Source organism: Elaeis guineensis, chromosome 3, assembly GCF_000442705.2.
Source record: "Elaeis guineensis isolate ETL-2024a chromosome 3, EG11, whole genome shotgun sequence".
Taxonomy (NCBI): domain Eukaryota; kingdom Viridiplantae; phylum Streptophyta; class Magnoliopsida; order Arecales; family Arecaceae; genus Elaeis; species Elaeis guineensis.
Window position 1 is genome coordinate 81,698,884 of NC_025995.2, and position 15,005 is coordinate 81,713,888.

Consider the following 15,005-nt stretch of genomic DNA (forward strand, 5'->3'; position numbering starts at 1 on the left):
CTTCATCAGAAATACGATAATTCAACAATGATTTTAGTAATTAGAACATTCAAAATTAGAGAGAAATAAATCATAATTTCCTGTATGATATAATGTCAAACATATGGTGTACGTACGACTATATTCAATCATACAATAAGTTTATTCCATTAGCAAAATCTCGAGGGATGGAAATAACAGAGGAATGGAGGAGAGAGAAAGAGTGTGTGTGTGTCGACTTACAGGTACTGCTGATATTATGTCTCATCTTCCAGCTCACGATCAAAAATAATGGAGGGGATGTGTCGAACCTTGTACGCTTCCTCATTTCTGATCCGGTCATTCGGATTAAGCTAGCAATTGACTCACTAATTGTTTCTTATCATTCTCGAAGCCTATAACATGAACGTCATCATCATCAGAGTGAGGAGAGGATTCTCTGAGTGATCGCCAACTTTCATCCACTGCACTACTTTGACCTCGATTAGCAAGGGAATAGCAAACTGTGCTCTGGGAAATACTCTGGATCTTGATCTTTATTTGCTCAATTCTGGAACTAATTTTATGGAAGGCGATCAGTTCACAAGGTTTGTGAGAGTACCTTAAAATGGAGCCCATGCAGCCTCTACCTTGGTGTCGCCTCTCGCCCATGTATTTGATGGTGTCTATGACGTCTTCCATTTCATAGGCTACACCTCTTATCGCACTTATCCAGCTGTCCGTTCTCCCATGCATCCCCTTTCTTCCTTCTGGAGTCTGCATCTTTGAGGAAGCCTCGCAATAGCTGAAGTTGTGTTTTCACCCATTCGATCTGATCACGCACACCACCCAAGGAAACAGCTTCATCTGCGAGAAGGTTGGCAAGCTGAGACACGACATTAGAAACCACAGACTCAGCCATCTCTCCTTCCCTCACTCCTCCTCATACGGGAATAAGGTTTTAGACAATATGGTTAAATGGAGGAGCCAAGAGGAAGGGGAAGAGGCCTTTATCTCTACCGTACAATAGCTCAATTCTGATACTTTCCTTCAGCAAAAACCATGGAATCTTTTTTTTTTTTTTTTTTTTTTGAGGCATACCATCTTTGGGAAAATAAGTCCACAGTGTGAGGAATAAGTGATGAAATTCATTTTTCACGAGAGCCAATTGCAATCTAAGAGCTAACAATCAAATGCTATTATAAAATTAATATTAAATTAATATAAAAATTTACAGATCGAAGATGTATAGTGCACCATCGTGAGATGATTTTTGAGCCTGTGTGATATTAGACTCGAGAACTCTACCCAAGGTATAACTATTGACCGCACAGCTGTAGAAAGGATGACAGACCTATAACTCAACGGATAAAAGAACAAAAATGGATTGAGAGAAATTTTGAAGAGGAAGGTTTAGAAGAAAATAAGAAGGTCTTAGATTCGGAGGGAAGAGGAGAGGTTTTTTTTTTTCGTACTCCAATCTCTCTATTATGGCCCATTTTATAGGCCTAAGGACTAACCGTTTGAGTTGCTAATACAACATTAAAATATATTAAATACATATTAATGATAGAAATTATTAAACACATAATTAATCGATTTAATAGGTATAAAACCAATGGGCAAAAAACCAACAAGACAATGTTATAATATAGTATTTATCTCGATTAAATAAGAAAAATAATAATAATTATTAAAAAAATTAAATAGAGAAAAAATAAAATGTGGGTATGTGGGTGTGGTGCAATCGCGTGCGTGCGAGCCAAACCGAGCTAGACCCACTTCACGTGTGAGATTTATATCAAATTTTTGGAAGCCCAAAAGAAAGGTTTTCAATATAAATCTCTTTCCAACTTTTTCTTTATCTAATATGGGACTAACCATCTTAAAAAGTCAAGAGGTTTGGTTGGAGGGGATTTTGACTTTTCAATTTCCTTCAAAATACCAATACATCGTAAGTTACTTGGGAACTTCAGAACAACATCTCACCTGGAGGATGAAGTTCATCAGAAGTTCTTGGCAAGGAGGGCTTCCAAAAATAATTCTATCAAGAAGGAAGATTCATGGCTTGCAATAGCTAGCCATGGAATCTTCTTTCAACTCTGGAAGCCCTCCTTGTCAAGCTTTTTTTTGAGTGAAGCCCTCCTTGCCAAGCTAGCTATGGAATCTTTCTTCTTGAAAGATTTATCTTTGGAAGCCCTCCTCCCGACGAGCTTTATCCCAACGGTGAGATGCTGTTTCCAAGTTGTCCCTAAGACATAAGGGAGAAGAAACACAGCATGAGCCCCAGCTTATATTATGGGTTTGGGTTTTCCTATAATGCTCATTTGTAGTATTTTATTACAAAGAATATTTAAGATATTATATATTATCATTTTTTATATATTTTATTATTTTTTAAAAAATAATATATTATTATTATTTATTTTTTTTTGTTTCTCCCCTTGTGGCTCCTCTGCCTCCCCGTGGCTTCTTCGCACCTCCCCCAATGCCGCCCGCCTACAGCTCCTCCATCTTTCTTTACTGCGGTTTCTTCACAGTTCCTTTCTTTTTTCCCTTCCATCTACCCGTAGCTCCTCCACATCCCCCACCCCCTACCTATCACTCCTCCATCTCCCTCTATCTGTGGCTTCTCCACGGCCCCCACCATCTGCAGCTCCTCCGCCTTCAGTATCCCCTCCCCCCCATGCTCGATGCGCCCACAGGTCCTCCACTCGTGGTTCCGCACCCCCCCACCCCATGCTCTCGTGGATTTTTCATGCCACTTCCCTCTCCACTTGCACCTCCTCCACTTTTGGTAGTCCACGGAGAAGGTTTTTTTTAAAAAAAATTAATTTAATTATGAAACTTGTCATAATTTCAATATTGAAATAATCTTAATCTTTGAAATATTTACTGCACCAGTAATGTATATTAGCACTTCAACTGATTGAAATCTAAGTGGTGCATATTTAATCCAATGGTTAGAAATAGATGAACAGTAAAAGGATTAAAATACCCTTGAAGCATCGTAGCAAAACCCTTATACTATATATAGAGAAGTTCTTTGTCCACCACCCTCGATGGAGAAAAAGAACATTGCTTCATCCGATTGGGCCACATAGCATAATTAATAAGAAGGTAGATATTTAATGTAGCTTAGCATCTTTTGTCAAAATCTTTTTGACCAAAATGCCCTTTTCCTTTAATAGGATATCATAACAATCAATAGGATGACATAATAGGACATCATAATAATGAACAGGATGTCATACAAAATAATAGGATGTTATGATAATGGTATGACATCTATTTGTATCCTATAAATAATTATCGAGATGTCATAGAAAATAATAGGATGTCATAATAATGGTATGACATCTTTTTGGATCTCTGTGATATCCTTTTGTATCCTATAAATAATTATCAAAAAATCATATAAAGATACAAAAAATTATATATATTGTTCAGGATGTCATAGAATAAAGAAAAAGACTATTATTACTTTCTGATACCTTATATGACTTTCTATGAATCCTATGACATCCTAGATAATGTTATGACATTCTGTGCTTGGTATGATATTCAGTATCGATAATATTACTTTCTGATAATTATTTATAGGATGCAATAGAACGTTATAGGATGTCATACTATCATTATAATGTCCTATCATTTTCTATGACATCCTATTGATTATTATGATATTCTGAATAATTATTAGAATACTACAAAAAAAAAGATCTTTACCGATGGCTATTAATGACGGTAATTTTGTCATCTCTAATAATGCTTTTATCGACAGTAAGTGGCAATCAATAATTATGCTGTTGTAAAAAAAAATTATTAACGATGGTATTTTTGACTTTTACTGATGGCTCATTACATCGCTAATAAAAAATTATTTTATTTTTTTAAATTTAACTTAGGATTATTAGCGATGGAGTGATCTTATTAGCGACAGTATTTTTTCATCGTTAATAATCCTAAATTTCCTCTCCCTCTTTTTTTGATTCCCCGTGTGCCCTCATTTTCCCCAAACCCCCTCTCATTTTCCTCCACCCCCCTCTCATTTTCTGGGTTGGCTCCCCCATCGGCGACCGATCCCCTCCCTCAGATTTTTTCATCCTCCAGCTTCTGGCTGCCCCCCCAAGCCCCTGGCCAGCCTCCCCTCGGCTGCCTCTGGTCTCTCTCTTTGCCCCACCATCGGACAGGCTTCTCCGAGCCCCTAACTGCCTCCCCGAGCCCTCGACCGCCTCCCCAAATCTCGAGTCCCCGACCACCTCCCCAAGCCCCCGTCCATTGGATCCTAAGCTCCCAACCGCCTTCTTAAGCTCCTATCCATTGGATCCTGGGCCCCTCAGCTGCCTCCCACCTCCTCGAGCTCCGATCTGCCTCCCTTTAGTTGCCTTCGGTCCTCCTCTTTTCCCAACTACTGAATCTGACTTCCTCGAGCCGTCGGCCGCCTCCCCAAGTCTCGAGCCCCCGGCCTGCCTCCCCCCGGCCATCTCTTCAAGCCTCGAGTCCCCGACCTGCCTCTTCGAGCCCCCAGGCTGCCTCCCTCCTTCTTCCCCCCACCTTCCTCCCTCCTTCTTCTCTTATCACACAGCACCGCCTTCATGCTGTAGCACCATCTTCGTAGGTTTGGTGAGTATTAGCGACAGTGACAACGATGGCTGCATAACGATCATCAAATACTATTATTTTTAATTTTTAATATTTTTAAATTAATATTTATATGATTTAGTTAAATTAGATTTAATATTTTAATTAAATTAATAATATTTAATTAAATTTAGTTAAATTAATTTTAAATTAATAATAATATTAATAATATTATTAATTTTAATAATATTATTAATAATATTATTAAAATTAATATTATTCTTGAAAGGTGGAACTACTTCAAGAAGCTCTTCAGTGAGAGTAGCCCCTACTACCTTCGACGGTAGAGGTTCAAAGCCAGACCACCATTGGTGGACCGGCTTTGGCCCACTCATCTACTCTGATAGCGATCGGAGGAGTATTTTTTTAGGCCCTAGGCCAGGCTCGAAGTCCGAAAAAATTTTTGGACCAGACTTAAGGAGGGGTGTGGCCCGACCCAATCTGACCCATTTTCAGTTTTATTTGCAATCCCACTTGATTTTCTGGGGCCCTTTTCTGCAGGCGTGTTTCCATTTTATAGAAGTGGTAGCACCTTTTTCTTGAGGTTGGTTGGGACTTGTGAGTGAGAGGGGTGGGGGGCTCATGTCGGGAAAGAAACGGATGGTATCAGATATGGTGGAAGTCGAATTGATTTTTATGCCCCTATGTCATGCACCTTCATGGGCATATGGGCGTGTGGAATAGGGAGAAAGTAATAAAGGCAGTTTAGGTAAGGAAAGGATATGATTGGGATAATTGGGCGTGACTCTATTATTATCTTTTAGCTTTTTAACATATTTTTAGCTGACAGTAGAGTTTTTTATAATCGATCATAAAAATGACACTCTCTTATTACCTCACTAGCTTTATATATTATGTTGGTGTCACTTATTTTTGCTGCAGGTAATACTTTAGAAGATCTGTTGGCTGACCTGCCAATAAAAAATTTAGGCAGCCCATGATGATTATGATATATTTGGCACAACATATGCTAAACAACTGATACATTTAGTATGTGATATATTATGGCCTCTTTTTTCTTCTTCCCATATGATGTCTTAAAGCTGATGGGTGCTGATAGATTTTAGTTGCTATATTTTTATGTTTGCTTTCTTATTTTTTCTGATGATAATCCAAACTAAATGGATATTGAATGGATTGACTCCATAGATTGCTATGGCTTTTTTTTCTTCTACCCATATGATATCTTAAAGCTGATGGGTGTCGAAGATTAGATTTTGTGAACATATATACTCGACTATATTTGACTTTATTCATATATACTCGATTAGATTTTATGAATATATATAACTTCTTTAATATTGTCCTTGATCTATGGCAGATGGCGCACCACAGCAGACCTCTTCCTAGACTTGCCAATCGATGTCAATTCTTTATCAAAGAGATCAGATATTATGTAATATTGTTAGTTAGCATCTGCAATGTATCAGTAGAAAAATGATTCTCATCCAGTAGTACATGATAATGTATTGGTCTGTTGGTCCCCTGAATGAAAATAAAATATAGATAAATTAATATAAAACTATTTTGAAAATTAGATAATTAAATTGTGTCAACCATAGTTCCTAATTAAACCATTATAATGTTACTTCGTACTCCAAGCATACAAAATACCACATTATTTTTATGAACATGATACAAAATTAAGATATCATGATATACAGTTAAATAAATATGATACACTATTATTTTATTTTGATACACAGTTAATCAGATATGATACATAGTTATTTTTATTTTCAGAGATTATAGATCATCTCTTCTCGAAGCCGGAGTCGTCGCAGTAGAGAAGAGAGCTTTGGAGGAGAGAGCTCTTATGCAGCCAGCTTAAATGGTTCTACCGCACACATACCACACGATAAACTCTAATACTTTAGATATTTTTTTTATATTATTTTATCTTCTATTATCTAATATAATATTCTTTATGATGTCTTGATACTCTTAGATTCAGATGACGTGGGGTCATTAGTAACCCCATGCTCATATGGAGCAGCATCCGACTCTCAGAGTCAGCGACGTGGTAGAGGATCCATCCGGCTCGTAGCACCTCTGACTCGATCAGAAGATAGAAAGTTTATCCATATTCAGAGCTACTCGTAAGTACTATATCTTCACTAAATTTATTTAAAATTTAGTCATTTTAGAGACTAATATTTATTGTTCAAAATTAATTTTGCAGCATATTCATAGAGCTTGAGGTGCCTCATGTGGTTATCGGGATCATCTGACGATTGATGCCGGAGCTGGTGAACGAGTTCTTCGATTGGCCATCGGGGGCTCGTGATGCAGCCTACGAGATGTTCTTGATAAGTCAAAGATATTTAATTTTTAAATTTATGGTAGATTTATATTCTATTCATTAATATATAGTTGCTTCTACTTACAGGAGTACTATCGATTTGAGACTTCTCAGGATGAGAAGACTAACCGTCAGACCTTCGAAGAGGTGGCCAAGCAGAGGTTTTGAGATGGACTGTATAGCCTTCGACAGTCTGTCAAAGAGCACTCCAGTTCTGAGTTACCATCGGACTGAAAATCTTACACAGATCATTGGATGCAGATGGACATATAAGAGACCCTCTACGACCAGTGAAGCATGAGGAGTACTCTGGTAGATGGCAGAGGGCACGATAGAATTGGTTCGCTCAACACATCTGATCAAGTACACTAGTGGCTCCATTGGTATACATGTTGTGACCAATAGATTGATAAAATTTTATACTTAAATTAATTTTATATTGAATTAATCATATGTATATTTTAATTAATTTAATTTAATTATTTATTTATTATAAACACGATAGCTGGATTGTGCCTCGATCTCGACAGATCATGGTAACAACTTAAAATATTATTTATTAATTTTTTATATATACTGATATATATAGATTAATAAATTTTTAAACTGCATAGATGGATTATATATAGTATCTTGTATCGCGACACAGTGAGAACCTGTCCTCTCAGCCCCTCGACCTTCAGGGATGGGGTAGGGCCACCAGAAGGATAAGTAAAAGTCAGATCATAGGATTCGACCTTAGCTTCGATCCTCCAGCAGCTCGGTACTCTTCATCGACATCCTCCTCTTAGAGCTCGATGATCCAGACGTGAGTTGATGCACATGTGGAGGAGATCGTGTAGAGGCTTTAGAGCAAGTGACCTCAGAGCTTCTGAGATACCATTCGTGATACGGTTGTTGAGATTTTCTATAACTTGCATCCGCACGATCAGCTGGATCTGTTGTCACAGTCATCATGATAGGTAAGTTTATTAATAATTTTTTTATTTATTTTAAATTTTTATATTTAGAAGCTTCACATATTTAGGCTTGAGTTCGGAAAGGAGATTTAGGAGGTAAAAATTTAATCTAACCATCCAAACGATGGATCGAAGGTGTCTGTAGCTCCGTATCATCGAATAAAATATATAAAAATAATTTATTCGAGAATCAAAATAGTATATTAAAATATATATCTTCATATCGATATATATATACTTTCATATCGAAATTTTTTAATAATATTTTATTTTTTATTATAAAATATTAGGACATCTGACTCTCATCCATCAGCTACTGGAGAGGATGTATAGGAGCAGAAGGACAATGAGGAGGATGATGAGGAGGATCTTATATAATTTTTTTTGATATATATATAATTTTTAAACTTATAAAGCAGTATAAATTTATAAAATTATAAAATTTATATTTTTAATGTAATATAATTAATTTTATTTATAATTATATTAAATAATTATTATTTTATTTATAATAGATTTTAAAAATATTATTGCTTATTACTATGATTAAAGTAGATTTTAAAATATTTAATTATAATTTTTTAAAAAATAAAAACTACTAGCAATGGCATTAGTGATGGCAATGCCATTGCTAATAGTTAAAAAAATTAAAAAACTATTAGCGATGGTAGTAGTGGTGATAACCACCATCATTAATATTTTTTTACACTTTAATTAAGAAAAAAATAAAATTATTAGTGATGATTTTTTATCGTTAATACCGTCATTAATTATCATTATTAACGACGAGAGAGTTACTATCGCTAATAATGAAAATTACCAACGAGATTATTTCTATCGAATTTTTAGCGATGGTATTCCATCGCTAATACTATTAGTGACGATAAAATGACTATTTTTTTGTAGTAAAAAGTCATATAAAGATACAAAAAATTATATATAGTGTTTAGAATATCATAGAATAAAGAAAGAAGACTACTGTTTTTTCTTAATACCTTATATGACTTCATGTGAATCCTATGACATTCTAAATAATATTATGACATTCTGTGCTTAGTATAATATCCTATGTCAGTCATATTACTTCTCGATAATTATTCATAGGATAAAATAGGATATCGTACCATTATTATGACATCCTGTTATTTTCTATGAAGTCTTGTTAATTATTATGATATTCTAAATAATTATCAAAAAATCATATATATTGTTTAAAATATCATAGAACAAAGAAAGAAGATCATTATTACTTTCTAATGTCTTATATGATTTTCTATGAATCATTTGATATTTTGGATAATATTATGACATCCTGTACTTGGTATGATATCCTGTATCAGTAATATTACTTTTCGATAATTATTCATAGGATGCAATAGAATGTCATACCATTATTATGATGTCATATTACTTTTTATGACATCCTATTGATTATTATGATATTTTGTTATTATCTAGTACATCTTGGCCAAGTATGAGCAAAATAGAGTAAAAGGAGGGAAAGAGCATTTTAGTCAGAAAAAATTGAGAAAAAAGTTGAGCAGCATTAAATGTCTGCCCCCTTATTAATTGTGCTATATAGCCCAATTGAATGAAGTAGTGCACTCTTCTCTACTAGAGGTGGTGGACAAAGAATTTCTCATTATATATAATAAGACATTGGATCTATTAGTCATTGACTACCCAAATTTCTTTTTCTACATAAAATTTAAACTAGATCTAAAAAAAAAAGAGACATCATGTGATTGGCACAAGAGGCAAGAAGGTGGATCTCCTGATGGAGTCTGATTCTTTCTCTGAATTCCATCGAGAGGACTCCTAGGGCTCACCTGACTCTAGTGAAAGCCCTAGAGTTTAGCCTATAAAAGACCCTTAACCCTCTCTTCTAGGCATCGGCATTCATCTCTAACATTTTTGCGGGCGAAACCATGATTTCCATCCTGATTTTTCGTTGAGTGGGGCTTGGAGAGATCATTTGATTTACTATTGATTTGTTGCCAGAGTCTAGGTAAAGGAGGCTTGACTTCATCTCCACATTCTCTTAGCTTCTTAGCCATCTTCAATGATCTGATGGTCATTGAAGAGTTGACAGATTTGGTGGAAAATCGAGAGGCTCTGTTTTTCCTATTTTGGTTCTTTCTGCCAAATCCATTATGATTTGAGTCTACAATCTTTGTCGGAGCTCCGACTGAGCTCTTAGCAGCCACATGTTGAATACCACCACTAGCCACAGGCTAGCTGGCCTCTCTTTTCTTCATTTGGATATATTCTATAGTCCATCATCTAGTTCTATTTTTTCTTTCCTTCCTTCCAGTTGACCACCACTGCTAGCTGTGCTAACTAGTAGTGGTGGTATAGGGGTTGATCAATTTAGTAAATAAAATATATAATTAAAAAATATATTGCAAGTTTACCATGGTATAGGGGGCTGATTATTTTTATCGCATTGATTGTATAAAAAAGTATCACCGTAAATCCTTACTGCAACCTTGCAACTGTACTATACTTTATGCCACTAATTATAAAAAGTGTCAATTGATTTTAAATTTACTTTGCATGTAAATTTCATCTTTAAAAATGATTAAATAATTAAAAATTTTTATGTATGCAAATTATTGGGCATAATGAAATATTATTCCACATCAAAATATTATCAACCAAACCCTAAACCAATCCCTAGTTAAAACAACAATATACTCAAACTCAATTCGAAAAAATAAATAGACGCAATTGTTTTTTAATCCAACCTTAGCTACTAATTTTTCAAACTCAATCTATAGGATAACACTAAACCAATTTGGCCTGACATGTCTCGAGCAGACCCAAACATGTAAACAGATTATTCATTATTAACTATTAAATTTTAAAATCAATCAATAAATCTAATTCATAATTTTAAATTTATTTTTTTAATTATCAATTTTCTAAACCAAATACAAACATATTGTTGGATGTATAACTTGAAAAGCCAATTGTTGGCTCACACATTGTATTAATTTCAGGATATATTTTTATACTTGATAGATTGAAATTAATAAAATGGATAATTATTTTTATTCTAGAGTAATGTGTCCTAGAATTGTCCAAAGAGTTAATGATCAATGATACATATTCTCAAGAGTTAAAAATTTGAGACATATGTCATTATAGATTAACTCCTGAATTACTCTTGATTATTGTATCATCACGGAGATGGTGATTGATCCATCAAGATCGATGTACGGATCGCTTTCCTTTCGGATAGATGAGCCTCGAGTCTATAGTATAGGGATATTAGAGTGAGAGTGTAGATGGTTGTTAGAGAATAACGGTACTAAGCGTAACCAAGAATGAGAAGTTATATGGATATCTACTCACTCGTCATGACTATCTTGATGATGTAGTTGTGTGAGTAGTTCTTTGATCTACGGTGCCTCGATTGCTCACAGTTAGATTGCTGTAGTTTGACAATATATAAATATAGTCCCTAGCCATTAGAAGTCCTATGATATTTGTTGACTGTAGTACATTCGCTGTAGGAGTAGGAGTGCACTTATAGGGAATTTATTGGCCTTAATAGTTGAAGAATAGTCTTATGCGATCTAAGAGGCTGAGTCCTTAAGTCTGTGGCCACAACAGCATGATAATAAATTTTTTTTTTATAAAAATATGATTGGACTCAAGATAATTAAGTCTTGCATACGACAGATGCTTAGGATTTGATGAGTTTTCATGATCTGTATCTTATCAAAACTCTTGATAGAAAAACTTGATCATACAGTAACTACACCTAGGGGTTTAGATTTTTTTATTTTATTGGATTGCTACTACATGCTACTAGACATCACTGGTAGATTGTAAGAACTCACTAAGATCATTATTGGATTAACGATCCTTATTGGAGTGAGTTAAAATTGTTCTAACCCATCAAAAGGAGTTTCGATGATACTATGATAGAAATCTTGGTATGTCTCACTACCAGACAGAATAAAACCTAAGGAATCACATACAAAAAGAACATGACCTGATTAATTGCTTGGATCATAATCAAATTATCAATTTGATTGATAGTTTGAACTAAAAAATTGCTAATTATGTAAGGGTTACATATTAGTAACTGCTAATTGTTAGCAAAAGGACTTAATTGCAGGTATTGTAATAATGAGCTTAATTAAATTATGGATCAAGTCTTAATTAATTTAAATTAGATATAATTAAATTAAATTAAATTAAATTTAAGATTAATTAGATTTAATTATCTAAGTTGGATTTGGATTGCAATCCTAATTAGATTAGGTTTGATAATCTTTTCGAATTTGATTCGAATCGGACTCGAATTAGATTCGAATTGAACCTAATTTAAAAGCCAAGCAAATGGACTGCCTAAGCCCGTAATTCTTTAGGATTCTCTCTCTATTTTTCTAATCAACAGGAGAGAGGGGCGCTAAAAGTCGTGCCTCTTCTCTTCTTGCATATGAAGAGAAGAGGAGGCGCAAGTTGGTGCCTCCCCTTCTAGCTTGGGACTCTTTCTTGATAAGAATTAATTCAAATAAATTCTAATTTGAATTTGAATAGATTTGGATCAAATCTTATCTGGTTGGGATGTTTGGGGTTGGTTTTGTGTGACAAAATAAGAAAGAAAGGGCATGCATGAGATCATTCCGATTTGAGCCCCTTGCTGCAAGTTACTCTCCATGCCTTCTTTCCTTCTTTCCTTCTTTCTTCCATCTCTATGCCCCACCTCCTCCTTAGATCAGATCTAGAGAGAGAGATTAGAGAGAGAAAAAGAGAAGAAAAAATTTTTTTCTTTCTCTTCTTGGCTCCTGATGAGATCCTATCAGATTAGCGCGAAAGGTTCGTACTGCAGCCTTATTCTTCGAGATCTAAAAAAAAAAGTCCAGATCCAAGCCAAAGAACAATGCCTACAAGGTGCTAGCATTTGATGGCCTTAGTGCTTCGATCAGATCATCTCTGTGTGAATACCAGTGGAGGTCGGATGCTTGCATAGCTCTGACATAAACCCTGAACATCCATCGGATCCGATTCGAGTAAGATCAAAGGAAAGTGATTAAGATAATTATTTTTTCTTCTAATTTTTAATCTATTTATGAAATTTATTTATGCATGTTAATCAATCCTTAAGTTATTTAGATTATATCTGCATGCTTTTATATGAAAATAGTTTTCATATATGCTTCTGCTAGGTTAAAATAATCGATAAAATTTTTGCATGCCTAATCACCTGAAGACCAACAGTGGTATCAGAGCCACGTCGATTTAACATATATAAAATAAATTTTAGATCTAATTTTTTTTTAGATCTGAAAGTTAGGATTAATAAAATCGATTTTGTATTGAAATAAGGTTGTCCTAGCACAAGATTGATCGATTTTGAAAACTACTTTCAAAACAAAAAAAATCTATAACTTTAGATCTAAAAATTGATTTATGAGATATGTCATGTTTAATATTAGATCTGAAATTAAAAGGATTAAGATTTGCATCAGACTGATATAAGGTTGTCCTGGTATAGGATTAACCTCCTATATTGAAAAGGTTATCCTAGTACGATGCAAATCGATTTTTTAAAAAATATTTTCAAAATATTTTAATTTTAATTCTAGATCTGATATGCATGTGTGTGATATGTGCTAACTTAGTTTTAGATCTAAAAATTATATATGCGATATATATTTCATTATAAATTTTAGATCTAAAATAACATATATGTGATATATGACATTAGATTTAGATTTAAAATTATTTTGAGATCATAAGCCATTAATTCATGCACTTGAATCTGAATTTTAGGTTATGCATGAGGGTATGGGTTGAATAATTTGGTCTAGTGATTGAACTATGATTAGGGTCATTAATTAGATCAGATTAGAACCCTTTGCCCATTTTGAATTATTGATCGAACCTAATTAATAGTCGGTTAGGATTAGATCAAAGGAGCTCAAAGTCGAGTTTAATTATAGTTGGTCACATCGATTCATATTTTGATGTGAATTGATTAACTCAAGACTGAATTTGGCTCAATGGATTGAGCCTGAATAACTAGGCTGATCTATTCAATTCCAATTGACCAATTGGTATTTAAGGTAAGTAAGGCATCTTGATCGATGATTTTAATTAGGAGCATGTTTACCTGGTCATTTCGATGGTGTCTAAGGCAAGCATTGGCAGACCCTCCCACTGATCTCATTTTTTCGACCAACTGATCGATTAAGTTTTAAATAAGATTGTCTAGTCATCCGTGTTCACCCATGCCGACTAGATTAATCAGACATGAGATGTACTAACCTAAATCAGATTAATCAGACATGAGATGTACTGACCTAAATCAGATTAATCAGACATGAGATGTACTGACCTAATTCAGATTAATCAGATATGAGATGTACTGAATTAGACATGAGATGTGCTGACCTAAATCAGATTAATCAGATATGAGATGTACTGACCTAAACTAGATTAGTTAGACATGAGATGCGTGACCTGAACCAGATCAGTCATTTACATGAGATATATATGACTATGTAGAAGAGACCTAAATTCAAACCTCCCTACAAATATTAAGTCTAGCGATCTTCCACCATTGTAGATATGCAGAGGTCCTATTGGTGTTGATTGTTTTCGATTAGTCACAGTGGTTCAGTTGCATCGAAAAAACTCAACCACTCTATTAGCAAAGAGTTGCTTCAGGATGAAGATGGGGTTAGGCCCAATAATTGTTTATTGAGGGATCCAATGATGGCTTCACACCTGCTTGTCAATGGTAGATCTGACTTAACTAAAAGGTATGGTCAATAACTGTTAGATGAGTCCACATGACTTAGAGATCGAATCGTTGCACCATGCTTGAGAAGCATTGTATAAAAGTTATCCATCTATTAATTTAGTATGCCACCAATAACTACTAGGTGAGGTGCATATAAATTAGTGGGACTATAGTATCTACTAGAAATCCTAGTCGTGTAGGGGCTTCTATATCTCCACAAGATAGTGTGAGAGTTCTGTGAGAATCATGAGAGTCTAATTTATTTCTTAAAGTTTCTAGAATAAATAGTGATTAAGTATAAATATCTAAGTAGAATCTTTTTTTCTCTTCAGTTCATAACTCAGCTTCAAACCTTTTAGCCCAAATTGTAGGGTTCAAC